This window comes from Rattus norvegicus, chromosome 2 (assembly GCF_036323735.1).
Source record: "Rattus norvegicus strain BN/NHsdMcwi chromosome 2, GRCr8, whole genome shotgun sequence".
Lineage (NCBI taxonomy): Eukaryota > Metazoa > Chordata > Mammalia > Rodentia > Muridae > Rattus > Rattus norvegicus.
This window is the reverse complement of record NC_086020.1, coordinates 568488-585160: the sequence shown is the minus strand read 5'-3', so window position 1 is coordinate 585160 and position 16673 is coordinate 568488. Positions and strand designations below refer to the sequence as shown.

At 45.2% G+C, this 16673-nt stretch overlaps 1 protein-coding gene and 2 pseudogenes across 2 annotated transcripts in view; all 3 read left to right on the top strand.

Annotated features, from left to right (window-relative positions):
- Window positions 1-16673, top strand: part of LOC134485541 (polyubiquitin-B-like) — a 583854-nt pseudogene that overhangs the window by 269521 nt on the left and 297660 nt on the right.
- The window catches only part of LOC134485540 (uncharacterized), a 56367-nt gene that overhangs the window by 13494 nt on the left and 26200 nt on the right, over window positions 1-16673 (top strand). For both annotated transcript variants that reach the window (XM_063282654.1, XM_063282653.1), the window contains exon 2: window positions 1744-3525. The gene's annotated coding sequence lies outside the window, so the exon portion shown is untranslated. The remainder of the gene's footprint in view (window positions 1-1743; window positions 3526-16673) is intronic.
- Window positions 9256-9409, top strand: LOC134486021 (5.8S ribosomal RNA; annotated as a pseudogene).

The window sequence follows — 16673 nt, the reverse complement described above, 5'->3', positions numbered from 1 at the left end:
ATATATATGTATACTAGATAAGATTGATGAAGTTATAAAATGCATCTTGAAAGGAACCGGATATAGATCTCTCCTGAGAGACACATCCAGAGCATGTCCAATACAGAAGTCAATGGTAGTGAAAAGAAAATTATACGAATTCTAGGTTTAGAAATATAAAATTAAAAGAGTTAGCCCCAAAAGCCACAAACTCAGGGCTAAGCCCTGCCGCCAGGAATAGCAGGCCATAAAGATAAAGAAAAGGAATACAAAAACCAGCTCAGGCTATGGAGGACTGACCCATAAACCATCCAAAGACATCCCCCCAGCTTACTCAGAGTCATGCTTTAACCTGATAATCCCCTACTTGTGCTTTTCAGCCACTGTGTCCTGCAGAGAGCATTCCAGGAAACCGGACAGCCCAAGGCTAACCAGAAGTGTTTCAAATACAAATGTTCCATCAATTTTGACAAACTTTTAAAAATAATGAGGACCTGAAGACCCTACCCTTCTCCTGATTTAGTAGCACTGTTCCAGGAACCAGGGGGCCATAAAACCTTCTGGCGTCACCCTTATCTCCTGGAGCCATAAAACAATCTTGTAAATTGTGGTGCATTCCCCTTTGACATCCCCCATTCCCTGGTGCTCACAGCCTCTGCCTTTAAATACTCTTTTTCCCAGCCTACGCGGGATACGTGTCGGCCCGGAGATCTCTGTAATAGGTCTCCGTAATAAACCTCGCCTTTGCTTATTACATCCAAAATGGTCTCTCTGTGTCTGGGGTCCGCGATTTCCCAAGACTTGAGTAAGGGTCTCTCTGCGTGGGATCTTTCAGTAGCAGCAAACCACTGATCTGAGAACAAGACCCTTGGAGGGAATTGACGAAATATTGAAAGAGTTGAAGGAGCATGCAACCCCATCAAAACAACAATGCCAACCAAACAGAGCTTCCAGGGCCTAAACTGAGGAATTAAAATTTCAAGAAGTTAGTCATAAACAAGGTCCGGACGTGCCTGAGAGGGTGTTAGAAATAGGACCTGCCAGACCAGCTATCAGCCCCAAGGACATTGACCATCCGTAGCCACCCCCCCCTTCCTCCACTCCCCAGAAGTGTGTCATCCCCCTGAGTGAGATGAGTCACCCTACCTGCCTGCCGAGCTGCTGGAGAGCACGTACTCCTTGCTGATGTAATTTCACGCCGAAAGTAACTGTGCACCATCTGAATTGACCAATCATGTGCAACCTCGTGAATGCCCCTTACCTCCTCTATATAAACCCCCGAGTCTGGAGGCTCGGGGTCGATTCCTCTGTCTCCTGTGTGGGATACGTATCGACCCGGGATCCCGCTAATAAAGCTACCTCTTGCTGTTACATCAAGACGGCTACTCGTGATTCCTGAGGGCACCCCACCCCGCGATCGGAGCGAGAGACGTGGTTCCCCGTTTAGGGGTACGCTCTTTCAAAACCAGTACCAAAAGACTATACATGGAATAATCCAGGGCTCCAACAGCATATGTAGCAGAGAACAGACTTGTTGGGGCACCAGGGGAAGGGGAAGCCCCTGGTCTTGCCAAGGTTAGACCCCCAGTGCAAGGGAATATGGGGGGGTGGAATAAAGTGGAAGTATAGGGGGAATACCTGTGTGGGGGAGGGGGATGGGAGGTAATGGGGGCTTATATACAGGAAATTGGGAAGGGGAATAATGTTTGAAATGTAAGTAAAGAAATATATCTAATAAAAATTTTTAAAAAAATTAAAATTTAGGAACCAAGAAGATGCCAATGCCAGTTCTAGCTATAATGTTTAGGTCCTGAGATGGAGAAGGGGAGTTAACAAAAGTGAAGACACTGACCACCTTTTGATTTTCAGGCAAGTGGCCACAAATAACTTGAGCCTTTTATATTTATACAATAACAATTGTGCTTACCCAAGTAGTGATATCATTGCTTACATTATTAAAAAAATCATAATATCCACATTTCAAAAGCTCTATCTTTACACAAAGTCCCCAATAGTTCCCCTTCCTCCTTCTCCCATTCCTTGGATCAATCACCACCTAAACTTATTTTGCATTAAAAAGCACAATTTCAGCAAGACAAAAGAGATGTCTGGCCAGGCTTGTGCTGTAAACAGGAAGACATACTGGTCTGGTGCCAAACATGCTTACATAGTCATGCATGGTGAGAGGCCGAATTAAACATTTGTTGGTAAACTATCTCTAGTTATTATCTCCTATCATAATTCCCTTTTAATTGCAGACAGACAAGTTCATTTTACAAAGCAGATCTTCTAGACATCTTTCTAATATATAGATCTTTGTAAGATGTAATCATTCTAAGAGCCAGTTTCAAGTCTCTATCAATCCCACATAATCTCTGCATTTTCCATGTCTCTACTGATCAGATAGAGTTTCTTAAAAACAGTTATGTAAGCAGGACCTACCTCTCTCCACAACTGACACAGACTTGCTCAGTGTGACTGGGTACTTCTCTAAAGATATGATTATAAGTCTCAAATTCCCAGGATTTATGGTAACATCTGGAGGATTGATAGATACAAAAAGAGGTGAAGAACATTTTATCCCTTGAGAGAGTTTTGAGAAAGATGTAGAATCATCCACAGTGACTTAGTCTGTGTGACTCCAGATGGCCTTGTCCATGACTGATGAAGTGCTACAATTTTGATAATGACTATATGCAGTACAATGAAGGAAAGGAGAGCTTGTAGGGCATGCCAACTTGGTACTAAATATAAAGGCCACCAAATTTACCTTGTCAATGAGAAGTGGTTTAAATGGACTTACCACAGTAGAATCCTGTCACTGAAGCACTCATATGCTATTCCTTGCAGCAGCTACATGGCCACTGCCAGAAAGAGGTAGCACCTCTATTAAATTATTTCTAATACATGCATGAGGATCTGAGTGCGGTCTCCAGAGAACATGTAAAAAGTCATGGGACTGTGTTCCAAGCTAATCATCCTGATGCCTGTGCAATGGAAAAGAAAGAAACCCTGTGGCTTGACAGAGCCCCAGTCTAGCTAAATTGGTAATTCCATGGTCAACTTGAGACCATGTCACAAAATCAATACAGTAGAGAGTGACTGAGAATGATACCCAGTATTGACCTTTGACCTCCTTATTCACACCTGTGGACATGCACCTGCAGACACATGTACACCCACACAAACATGTACACACAAAATACTGCGAACTTATAAGCAGATTCAAGCCTCTTTAGAAAGTTTCATGTCATTTTTTACCCTGCAACATCTCTCATACAGCACACTGTTCCTTATTGTTTGCACTTTATCTTTTTTTAGTTTTAGATATATTATGCCCATTGTCTATCAGAATGAATTTCATCTTTAAAAATAACCTCAGAATCATTATATTCATTCAGCCTCCTTGTCTTTAGGCAACAGAAATCATTTTTTTTAACTTATTTTTACAGGAGACTGGAGAGATAACGGAGAAGTTAAGAACATGTACTACTTTTGAAGAAGACCCATGTTAGATTCAAAGAACAAGATGACTCATAATCACTGGTAATTTCAGTTTCAGGGACCCAATACCCTTCCTTTTCTAGCCTCCACAGGCAACGCTATGCATGCAAATATTCACACATAATTTAATAAAGACATACCCCACACACACATGTTTACAATTTAAATTATTTTCTGGCCTTATTTTTTTTTAACTAGGACAAAGAGGGTAAAATTATTCAATCTACTTCAAATTTCTGAAGGGGAACAACATTTTGCCTTCTCAATAGGAGACAAACCCCTCCAGATTTAGAGGCATCTAAATCCAAGTTGACACAAGTGTCCATCATATACATTAATGTGCCTTTTGAATTGTCTTTTACTTTTCCATAATGGGTATTGCTTACAATTGTGTTGCTGCAGATTTGGTTTTACCACAGGCTACGTTGATGCTCTGAGCTGTTTTGATTTTAATTTCTGCTCCTCTCTCAATTAGCCTCTCACCCTACATTGTTATTCTATCTTATCCTTCATCTTATAACATCCATGCTCCATAAATTTGAAGAAGATAACAACAATTTCTGCTTAAAGTGTACTTCCAATCCTTATAGTCACTCTATTGGAAAACATAGACTTTTGCCTTTAATTGTTGTTTTGTTTCTTTGACACAAGCTTTTTCCTTGAGTATAATAATATTGTTTTACTCTTTTAAATTTATCCTTTCCAAGTAAAACAATAGAAAACTTGTGGGGATGATCCCTTTTGTCTACATTTTGATGTCTTATAAATTTGAAAAATGAGTGCTGATTCAGGAACTAAATCCTGCACAGGCAACCACTGTGGAGAGTCCAGTGGAAGTATTCCATGACTCCTGATGGATGTCAGCTCCCCTTGGACTCATACACTTGACATTTTTAACTAATATATTACCCTAAACCCAGGTTTTGGGGTATTTTCTTTCATCCTCTACCTCATATCTCAGAAAGAATGAAGAATATTATATTGGAACAAGGTCACTTGATTCTATTTCACGATGTGACTAAGAAACCTGGAATCTCCTAGTAGTATTCCTGATTTGGTTATAAAGGAGAACATTTTGTTTTATTTCTCTAGTTACATATAGTACATTTCAGTGTAGGTGCCTATTCCTCCACCATGCAAGGAAAGGTCCCTATAAATCTAAGTGATACAAATGCAAGTGCTGTTGTCTGGTCACCCTAGTTACACAATTCCACTGTGGAAAAGTCTCTGGAATCTACATGCCCCATGTTTAAGTTTTTTGATTCACCAATCTGAGTAATACATGTTCATGAATCTGAACTTATAGTATCCAGGAGTTGTGTAGCTTATCTCTGCAAGACCAAGTTGCCTTCATATGAACTATATATGTATTCTTTTTTAATTCTCAATATTATGTTCTGTTGCTCTGTACTACTAAGCAGAAATTCCATGTAAGAATTTTTTTCTTGCTCCAGAAATGGGAGAAATGGAATACACATATGTATAGGGATACTTTCTCTAAGTCTGGGTATGTATCAGCTTTACAGAATTCTTACCATATCTCATGTCAACCTATTTCCTTACTTTAATTTATGCCTATATTTTAAGTCCTATATTTATAGAATTCTAATTTTCTGATTCTTTTAGTTGAATATTTGCTTGTTTCTGCATGTGATTGCACGCATGTGGATGATGGAGTCCAATTTATGGCATCCATTTCCTCCTTCCATTGCGTATGTCCCAAGGACCAAACCAAGGTTAACAGCCTTGGCAACAAATATCTTTACCTACTGAGCTATTTCACTCTTCCTAGTAAATTTCATAATTTATTGTTGCAAGCCCAATTGCTACACCATGCCAAAAAAGGAATGTTTTCTTGCTGGTGTGTGCTATAATCTAAATCATTTCTTTAGATTAAGTCATTGTCCTCTTTAATACCCTATCATGATACATATAATATCTGTGGGCATGCAGAAACACATATACACACATAATTTCACTGATATACACTGTTGGTGCCCCATGCCCACACCGAGATGGTACCGAGAATTGAGCGAAGGCCTGCGAAGTTAAAGAAAAACACACACACACACACACACACACACAGGTTATTATTAGCCATTCTTTTGTAAAAGTTTTAATGATATCACTTCAATACACAAGCTTAGAGATATACATCCACAAACTCTCACCTACAAACTATATAGGAAGGTTTTTTTTATCAATGCGATATAAAACTAGAGCTAAGTTGGAAGAAGAAATCTTAACTGAGAAAAAATTCTTCATAAGATTGTCCAATGAAAAAGCCTGTGGGCACTTTCTTGATCAATAATTTTGTTGGAGGGCCCAGCTCACTGTAGGTTGTCCCACTCCTGGGTTTATTGTTCTAGCTTTTATAAAAACACAGGCTGAGCAATTAATAATCTTCTTCCACGTCTCTCTAACATTTCCTGCCTGCTTAATCACTGAGATATCTTCCCACCCTACCTGATCCAACTAGGATTTGTTTTAGTGACTTTGTGTTTTGGACTGATGGCTGTTAATTGGATCATAAAATAAGACTTAAGTTGAATCTTTCAACCTTCTAGAAAATGTGTAGAATAATATTATTCTAATACCCTCAACTTTGAGACACAGGACATCATATATGAAAGGTCAGAAAGATTCTGCCATAAATATAGGCATCCTGAAAGGTTAATTCTTTACAACCAATAGGTCCAGGTAAGAACTAGGTAGATAAATATTAGCAAAATGATTGTACATTGTAAGGTTAGTTTGTATAAGGAAGTAGTCATGTTTGAAAGTGTCATATAATTGAGGGCCAGATAAAGTAGTAATTCAAAGAAAAAAGTGACAGAATACATCACAGATAAAATATGCCCAATTCACATGAGAACAGCTTAGGAATAAGAGAATACATAGGAGTAGAGAAAGAGAGACAAAAATAGACAAAAGAAAGACAGAGAGAAGTAGAGCAAGAAAGAGAAGTTGTGCTGTGTGGCATGTGTTTACGGAAGTTTTCTGGACATGATTTTACAGATTCAGGTTCTGAGAGAACAAACTATTCACTGGGGAGAACAGAAAAAGCTGGAGAATTAGAAGGATCCAGAAGATTGTAACACATTGTCCAGGTTAATGTGAGTCCAAGTAGAACAACTCATGAAGATGCCAAGAGAAACCATATTGAATCAGTCATCTTGGAAGGTTGGATTACATGGAGGCTAGAAGCTCCTAGTATTAGGTCTATAAATAGTAGAACAGAGGGAAAAAATACTCTGGCCTCAGCCTAAAGGACGTATTTGCATAGCTTGGGTAAGACTCTTATCTCATCACTTTATCTAAGAAAAGAAAAGTGACATTCACTTAGAAAGACATACAGACAGAGACAGAGACAGACAGACACATACACATATACAGAGACACACAAATACACAAACATGCAAACATAGAGCAGTGTGGGGAGGGAGGGACGAAGAGAGGGAGGGAAGAAGGGAGAATGCTTGCAGTCAACCACTGAGCTGAGAACAAGGTTCCAAAAAGTGGAGTTACAGAAAGTAGTTGAAGTAGTTGAAGGGGTTTGCCACCCCATAAGAAGAACAACATCAACTAACCAAACCCCTGCCCTCGATCTTCCATGGACTAAACAACCATCCCAAGAATACACAAGGATGAGCCTATGGCTCCATCTGCATATGAAGCAGAGGATATCCTTTTCAGGCACCAAAAGGGAGCAAATGCCCTTGGTCCTGTCAAGGCTTGATGCCCCAGTGTAGGGAACTGTCAGAATGGGTAGGTTGGAAGGAGTGAGTGGGTGAGTGAGGAACTGCCCTCAGAACAGGAGGCATGTGGGGAAATAATAGCCGGTTTCTAGAGGGCAAATCAGGAAAATCATATTTAAAATGTGAATTAAAAAATCCCCTCCCCCAATGAAAGAAAAAGAAAGAGAAATGGAGAAAGAAAAAGAAAAACAAATGGGGGTACATAACTAAACAGATGCCAACTGGTGATGCAGTGGAGTTATTCCCATGATAGTCAAGCAGCTTCTGGGAAACCAAAGTCTTTGGGTTCCGGGGGAGTATGGTTGCAAAGCTGAAACTTAACGGAATTGATGGAAGGGCACCACCAGGTGTGGAGCCTGCAGCTTAATTTCACTCAACACGGGGAAACCTCACCAGGCCCGGACACAGACAGGATTGACAGATTGATAGCTCTTTCTCGATTCCGTGGGTGGTGGTGCATGGCTGTTCTTACATGGTGGAGCGATATGTCTGGTTAATTCTGATAACGAACTAGACTCTGGCATGCTAACTAGTTACACGACCCCCTGAGCGGTCGCGTCCCCCATCTTCTTAGAGGGACAAGTGTCATTCAGCCACCGGAGATTGAGCAATAACAGGTCTGTGATGCCCTTAGATGTCCGGGGCTGCATTAGCATCACACTGACTGGCTCAGCATGTGCCTACCCTACAAAGGCAGGCGCGGGTAACCCATTGAACCTCATTCGTGATGGACATCGGGGATTGCAATTATTCTCCATGAACGAGGAATTCCCAGTAAGTGCCGGTCATAAGCTTGCGCTGATTAAGTCCCTGCCCTTTGTACACACCACCCTTCGCTACTACCAATTGGATGGTTTAGTGAGGCCTGATCAGCCCATGGCCCTGTCAGAGGGCCGAGAAGAAGGTCCAACTTGACTATCTAGAGGAAGTAAAAATCATAACAAGGTTTCTGTAGATGAACCAGTGGAAGGATCATTCACTGAGAAGGCCGAGGGGGTGTCTGGTCCTTTCTCCGGCCTGTGTGAGTCCCTCCTCTCACCGGGAATGGGTCCCCTGGTCGCATTCGTGGCATGTGCCGCCTCCGCTGGCCAAGTGAGCATTTTGGGAAAGGCAGGGGTCCTTAAGGAGTGGTGCAGGGAGGGTGTCAGGTCTGGTCCGTCGAGGGACCTCCTCCATTCTCTCTCTCTCCCTTGTTCTTCTGCCTAAGTCCTTGCCTCCACGCGCCCGCCTCTGCCCCCAGCACTGCTGCCTCTGCTGCTGGCACCTCCCTTGCCCGCTGGCCAGCCAAGGCCCTCGGCGTACCGAGGTCATTCTGCCTCTTTCTGGACCGGCTCCGTGATCTCATCTAGTGTGCACGGGGGGGGGGGGGTGTACGCGGTGGCCGGGACCCGCTCCCTCTCCTCACAGCACCTGCCGCCCCTCCGCCACAGCTCTCCCGCTCTGAAGGTGCCAGGGTGTCTCTGTCCCGTGCAGGGGGTGCCTGGGCCACGGGTGGGCTCTCGTAGCCCGCCCCGCCTTCTGGGCCTCGCGTGTCTGCCCCGCTCCTGAACAGGTACCTAGCTGTCCTGTTCTGGCTCAGAAGTTTAAAGACCCCCAGGGGGGTCGCCCTACCGCCCTTGGTCGTCCACAGGAGGGCTTTCCGTTTCCTCCCTCCACCTGGTGCTCCCTGAGACTCAGCGGGCCCCCTCTGGCCGCCGGCTCTTCCAGAGGCGGCGGTCGGGGGCCGTGTCGCGGGCCCCCTCTGGGCGCCCGTGGGGTCCCGGCCTGAGTGCCCGACTTGCCCGCCCATTTGCTGGCCGCTGCCGGGTGCTGGGTTCGCTGCATCCCATGTCCCATGTGTCCCTCCTTTCCGTTCCCGACCCTGTCGTTTTTTTTCTTTTCACATGTATCCTTTAGTTTCCTGCTGGCCGGCCTGAGGTGGAGCCGCCTCGCCATTGGCCCCTCTCTTCCGGTTCAGCAGGGGCGGGCGGGGGAGCTGGTGCTGTTGTTAGCACCCATAGGAGTCCGCTCACACCCTAGATAGCGGTGGATCACTTTGGCTCGTGCGTCGATGAAGAACGCAGCTAGCTGCAAGAATTAATGTGAATTGCAGGACACATTGATCATGGACACTATGAACGCACTTGAGGCCCCGGATTCCTCCCGGGGCTACACCTGTCTGAGAGTCGGTTGAGGATCAATCGCTGCCACGCCCCCTGCGGTTTCGTCGCCTGGGGGGGGAGGTCGCCGCGTGGCTGGTGCTCTGCTCGCAGGGTCTCTCCCCTTGACCCTCCGTCTCCCGAAGTTCAGACTGGGCGGCGTCCGGCGGTCGTCCATGTCCGGTGGTTCTGCATGGGCCTAGATCTCCCCGTCCACCGGCGCCGCGCGCCGGCCACCCTTCTCGTGGCTCATGCCTAATCGCTCCGGCGCTCCCGCTCCCGTCGTCTCCCGCTCTCCCCACGGTGGGGACACATCAGCGGGGGCCGGTCGGGTACCTGGGCGCGAGAGGGACCTTGTCGCCCGGATTGGTCATCGCGCCTCCTGTCTGGTGGGAGGCGAGTCCCGCCCACTGGGTCGGTGCATCTGCCGCCGCCGCCAAGCACCCGCCTGTGCTTGCAGAGAGAGCAACCTGCGAGGGTCGGACTGGGGGTGGGGGGCTACCGCACCCGCCGGGGCTGGTCTCAGGTACCTCTCCTCCCCCCTCCCTCTTGTGGGGGCCGTCCGCTCTGGTGCCAGCAGGCTTGACGCTGAGGCGTCCATGTGCTGACACGACTTGTCCCCGGGATGTGGGAGCTGGCCGGGGTAGAGAGGTGGCAGGCCCCGGCCTGGGACCCTGGCATCCTCTCTCTCTCTTCTCCGTCCTTCTGCCCGCGGCCGCGCGCGCCCTCCTTTCCTCCTTCCCCTCTCGACCGCGTCCTCACATCAGACGTGGCGACCCGCTGAATTTAATTATATTAGTCAGTGGAGGAAAAGAAACTAACCAGGATTCCCTCAGTAATGGCGAGTGAACAGGGAAGAGCCCAGCGCTGAATCCCTGCCGCGTGCTGTGGCACGCGAAATGTGGCGTACGGAAGACCCACTCCCCGGCGCCACTCGTGGGGGGCCCAAGTCCTTCTGATCGAGGCCCAGCCTTTGGACTGTGTGAGGCCCGTAGCAGGCCCAGGCGCGCCGGGCCCTGATCTTCCTGGAGTCGGGTTGCTTGGGAATGCAGCCCAAAGCGGGTGGTAAACTCCATTTAAGGCTAAATACCGGCACGAGACAGATAGCCAACAAGTACAGTAAGGAAAAGTTGAAAAGAACTTTGAAGAGAGAGTTCAAGAGGGCGTGAAACCGTTAAGAGGTAAACGGGTGTGGTCAGCGCAGTCAGCCCAGAGGATTCAACCCAGTTTGGGTGATCCTGAAGGATCTTTCCCACTCCCTGTTCCTCCCGACCCCTCCACCCCCGCGTTTTTCTCCCCCCTCCATGCGTCCCGCTGTAGCTGTCCCCGTTCCTCCCAACAGGGTGGTAGGCGGGCGCTCAGGCGGCGGGCGCGGGGGCGCAGGTGCGGCCGGGGGTGGGGTTGGTGGGTGACACCCCCCCCCCCTTGTTCAGCAACTGGCCTCAGCCAGGCGCCCTTCCTTGGTGGTGGTGCGCTGAAACCAGCTATGGGACCTCTGTGAAGGCCCTACATGGAAGGTGACTGGGGGTGCGGTGCGACGTGGCATCACCCGTGGGCCCCAGACCACCCCGTCCCGAGTGTTACAGCACATCCTCTCCATACAGAAGACACTGACAGACAGACAGACACACACACGCACATACACACACACACACACACACACACGAATATATATTTAAGTATTTAAAATGCTGTTTAAAAAAACAGTCTTCCTGTTTAACAGACGTTTAAAGGGAAGTTGGCTGACAGAACGTTTTTGTGGTTTTTTTTTATTCTCTGTTTTACCAAATAGGAGGTAGATCTGTTGGCCCTTTTATTAAAAGCCAAAGTATTAAGTGTTGAGCCAATGTTTCAACTTTTCCCATTATGTTTCTTTCACGAAAACCAGGGAATGTTGTTTTTTTGGCTTTTCCTTTTTGAAACAAAATGAAAGGAGCTCTACCAGTTGGCCTAGTTTCCCTGTTCCTTTTCCCTCTGCCACGGTATGCTCGATGAAATAAAGTAAATAAATGAAGATTCTAGTTATTTATTTGTTTGGGAGACCCGAACCCTCTCTCAAGAGATACTTCCATCTCCCCCCTCCACACACACAAGGCCTCCTCCCTGTATGTGGGGGAAGGGGTAGGGGTGGACAGGAGCTAGCTGAGAGGGGGTGGGGTGGGGCTGGAGAATATGCATGTCCCTGAAGGACTGTCAGGGAAATACTGCTGCTGCCCTAGCATGCTTTGCTTCAGCGCTGAGCCAGGCGGTGCCTCCTTGGGGGGGGGGGGCAAGTTTTCTGCCTGAAATCAGTGAGTGATGATTTCAGTGTGAATGTCTGATCCCTCGCTGTCCTTTCAGTGCTCTGGCTCATGGCAAATGACTGAAGAAAACCTTAGTTAGACTCACACCCAGCTGTTTGGAAATGGTAATGGAATTGATAGCACACCCTCAGGGAAAGAGGAAGACTCCCTTTGCTCACTCCCAGCCTCGCCCTGCCAGCTCTGGATTTCTAAGTAAGGCAGAATCTGGACCATATTTACAGGATTTGGCGTTTCTGATTCATGTTTAATGTTTAGTTAAATAAAGCTTGTGAAGGGCTGGAGAGATGGCTCCGACGTTAAGAGCACTCACTGCTCTGCTCTTCCAGAGGTCCTGAGTTCCATGCCACAAAAACCATATAGTGGCTCACAACCCTCTGCAAAGGGATATCCTGTGTACTCTACTGCCATGTGTATATGAAAAGGGCTTTAGTATACTCATATAAATGAAAATAAATAAATAAACCTTTAAAAGAATGAAACAAAATGAAGCTTACAAAGAAACTGAGCATCTTAAAATGCCAGGCACGTCTATCCACTCCTTTTATTTTATTTCGTGTGTGTATCACATGACCACAGAGGTGGTTCGCCTTTTATTAACCTCAATAGCCCAACTGGGACAGAAGTGCAAACTATCATCTACCTATCTGGGGGTGGAGTGGTTGCATACAGGGAGATGGAACATTTGCAGTTAGTAAATTTCTGCTGTCGGTTTTTTTTCCTTTCCTTTTTGGATAGATATTGGGAGCTTTTTTTTGTTGTTGTTGTTGTTGTTGTTTTTGTTTTATAAGGTACAAATTTTGTTTTCTGTGCAACATTCTGATCATAGTTTTCCATCGCAACCTCTTTCCAGATCCTTCCTCCCCATCCACCACCCCGTTGTACCCCAGGCCTGTCCTTATATGTGGTTGATGCATACCCAGGTGAATCTCCATTGGAGAAAGCACGATATTCCCATCTCCTATGACTGTCAACGGCAGATGACTTAAATGCCAGTGACTTCGGACTTGACTCCATTTTCTCCTTGGAGAACTGGGTTTGGATTTGTTCAACGAAGGCAGGCCCTGGGTTTTGAAACAAACAAACAAACAAACAAACAAAAACACCAAAAAATGTTTAAAGCAGGCAACAACTCCCTGCATGCCAAGAGACTGTTGACTCCTCTTTGGAGCTAGTACGATGTGAAACTTGCTTAATAAAGTAGAATCCACACAGCACAAAGGGAACACTTTAACAAATTATGAGGGAGAGAGAGAGAGAGAGAGAGAGAGAGAGAGAGAGAGAGGAGAGGGAGAGAGGGAGAGAGAGAGATCTGTTTATCTCCCTCTAGTTTTTCATACTAGAGATTTCATCTTCCTCTGTCTCTGGTGCTGGTGGCTTTACTCCTGGTTTGGGGGGCTTGGGATAGGGATAGGAAGAAAAAAGTCTTGAGTGCTGAAATTAAAGCGCTCTCTCTCTCTCTCTCTCTCTCTCTCCCTCCCTTCCTCCCTCTCCCTCTCCTTCTCCCTCTCTCTCTCTCTCTCTCTCTCTACACACACACACACACACACACACACACACACACACACACAGACACACAGACACACACACACACAACACACTTCCTAGGATGAAAGAAAAAAATGAAAAGGAAGGCACCCATGGTGATGCATGACTTTGATCTCACTTTGGTGTCAGCACTGGAGAGGAAGATAGGAAGGCTTATCTAGATGCAATGTCTAGTTACCCGCAATAATCTTGGACCTGAACCGAACACCCAGCAGCATTTCCCGCACCCACCCATGTATAAGCATTTATAAGCTGAACCACCAACACTAGAGCGACAGTGCAGACAGAGACTATTTGGACCCGGACTTCCATTTTGAGTTTTTGTTTCTGTTCTTGTTTTTTTTTTAAGATTTATTCATTTATTATATATAAGTACACTGTAGCTGTCTTCAGATACACCAGAAGAGGGGATCGGATCTCTTTACAGATGGTTGTGAGCCACCATGTGGTTGCTGGGAATTGAACTCAGGACCTCTGGAAGAGTAGTCGGGTGCTCTTAGCCGCTGAGCCATCTCTCCAGTGCTCTGTTCTTGTTTTTTTCTCCTGTCCTGTCCTGTTCTGTCCTGTCCGTCCTGTCTCTCTGTCTCTCTGTCTGTCCCTCTGTCCCTCTGTCTCTCTGTCTTTCTGTCTGTAAATCCACACATGTAGTTCTTTCCACGTTTTATATTTCAAAACAAATAATGCTTGTTGTGCTTCTCATTTCATTCAAGGGTACTACCCTCTAGATCAGAGGATCCCCCTTACAATTCTCCACAGGTAGTGATGACTAGGGTGTTCAGTGCGACTACGCAGGAACTATATGGTTGCCGTCATTATGCTTGATCTTACACAAGGTAGGGTGTCAGGGCATGGTTGCCAAGATGGCGTATAACAGACAGTGATTGAAGCGATGGAACAATAACCTATAATTCTCCCTTTCTGTCACTGTTTTTCTGTCATTCTCTGTCTCTCTTCCCTCCTTCCCTCCCTCCTCTCTCAGACCTGAATGAACATTGGAACTAAAGTAAATGTACAGTGAAAAGAAGCCAGGTGCGTGCTGCATGTCTTTTATTGTACCACTTGAGAGGTGGAGGTCGGTAGAACCCTGTGAGCAGGCTGCAGACCTGATCCAAGTACTGATTTCCAGGGCTTATGTGCAAAGACCCCTGACTCAACTAAAGAAATGAAGAGGAAATTAAAGAAACAGATACAATTAACTTGGAATAAACCAAACAAACTAAGGAAAAGGAAAGGCAGTATTGGGGTAGCCTGGCTTACAGAGGAGGGGCAAACATTTATTTGCCAGTGCCTCCTCAGTTGAACACACACACACACACACACACACACACACACACACACACACACACACACAGAGAGAGAGAGAGAGAGAGAGAGAGAGAGAGAGAGAGAGAGAGAGATCTGTTAATCTGTTTGTCTCACTCCCCTAGTTTTTCAGACAGGGTTTCTCTATGAATTCCTCTGTAGACTGGTTGCTCAGAGGGCAAAGCTGCTGTCTGTTAAAGGTCTAGGGAAAACATGAAGGCCTAGATGCAATGTGTAGGCCTGAGGGAACCTTTAAGGCCTAGATGCCCTGTGAAGGAGGCCTACATCATGTATACATATATACACACATATTCATATATATGAATATGTATATGAATGTGTATACACTCAGGTATCCTTTATTTTATTAGCTTATTTTGAATATAATTTTCATGCTAATCAAAAAGAGGAAATTTTCTTTGGCATCGGATTCTTCTTGAACAAAAAATGGATATAAATAATCACATATTCAGATGTTATGTCTAATATTGAGAAGATATTCCCAGATATGGTGTTAATCCATCATAGTCCATGTGTGAACACAAAACAGACTTAGTAAGAATTTTGACAAATGGATTTTAAAAACTTATATAGGGTTATTAAGAGCAGTGGTAACATTTTTTAACTTGATATTTTATATATTTACATTGCAAATGTTATTCCCTTGCCCAGTTACCCACTCTCCCACACCCCACCCCCTGTTTCCATGAGGATGCTTTTCCTCCCATCCACCCATTCGCACCTCAATAGCATACCATTCCCCTGCACTGGAGAAAGGAACATTCACAGGACCAAGGGCTTGTCTTCCTATTGATGCCAGACAATGCCATCCTCTGCTCCACATGCAACTGAAGCATTAGGCTTTTGCATGAGTACTATTTGGTTAGTAGTTTAATCCCTAGGAGCACTGGTAAGTCTAGTTGGTTGATATTTTTGTTCTTCCTATTTGTTTGCAAACCGTTTCAGCTCTTCCTTCACTCCTTTTTTGGAGTCCTCATGGAGTCCGATGGTTAGCTTCAAGCATGCTTATCTATATCAGTGAGGTTCTGGCAGAGTCTCTCAGGAGACATCCACATCAAGCTCCCATCAGTAAGGACTTCTTGGCATCAGCAATACTGACTAGGTTTGGTGGCTGCATATGTGATAGATCACCAGATGGGGCAGTATCTAGATGGCCTTTCCTTAAGTCTCTGCTCCACTGTGTCCCTATATTCCCCTCCCTCTTGAGTATTTTGTTCCCCCTTCTAGGAAGGACTGAAGTGTACACATCTTGTTCTTCCTCCTTCTTGAGCATCATATGGTCTATGAATTGTATCTTGGGTATTCCAAGCTTTGGACTAGTATCTACGAACTGGGTAAATTCACTCAGGATGATATTTCCTAGTCCCATACATTTGCCTAGGAATTTCAAGAAGTCATTGTTGGAGAAGTGTGTATGGACCTTTTGTAGCACAGTCTCTGGAATAAAACAAACAGGGACATTTAAATAAATATATAGCACTGTTTAAGACTTCATTTCTCTTCCAATATTTGCAATTACATAGTCAAACATTATATCTTGGAGTCATAGATCACTGTGTTATCTAGGATTGCACGATGAGGATGGCATAGTGGCAGTATAGCAAAATAACTGAAAGGAAAAGCAGAGCAGTCACCCCATTAGGATTCATATGAATTGCATTTCCTCCCTGCTGGGTACTAAGCAACAATGGGTGAAACTGTACAAGTACCTCTGTAGTAATTTGGTGTCTTGGGGTTATGTCCAGAGGATATACAGCTGGAGCACATGGTGTTCAATTTATTTTTAGTTTGTCTGATTTAAAATGTGATTGCTGTTAGTAAACATTTTTGTGATGATTGCTTGAAATTTATTTGCTCTTTATTAGAAATTGTAGAATCATATTTATAATTTGCAGTCCTGGGGGTATAGGTGGTTGTACATGGGGAACAACTAAGTCAGCAAATGATTAAGTCAGACAATGCTGACGAAAAGAACATGGATACCACAGTTACAGCTGCCTAAGAACTGATAACCACAACCTAAGGGAAGAATCTCTTCCCTCAACCTTGACTCCTTTAAGACATTGGCTTCAGCATCAGACAGGCCTTGACAAGTTTGATCCTGGGTAAGGGAATAGAACTAG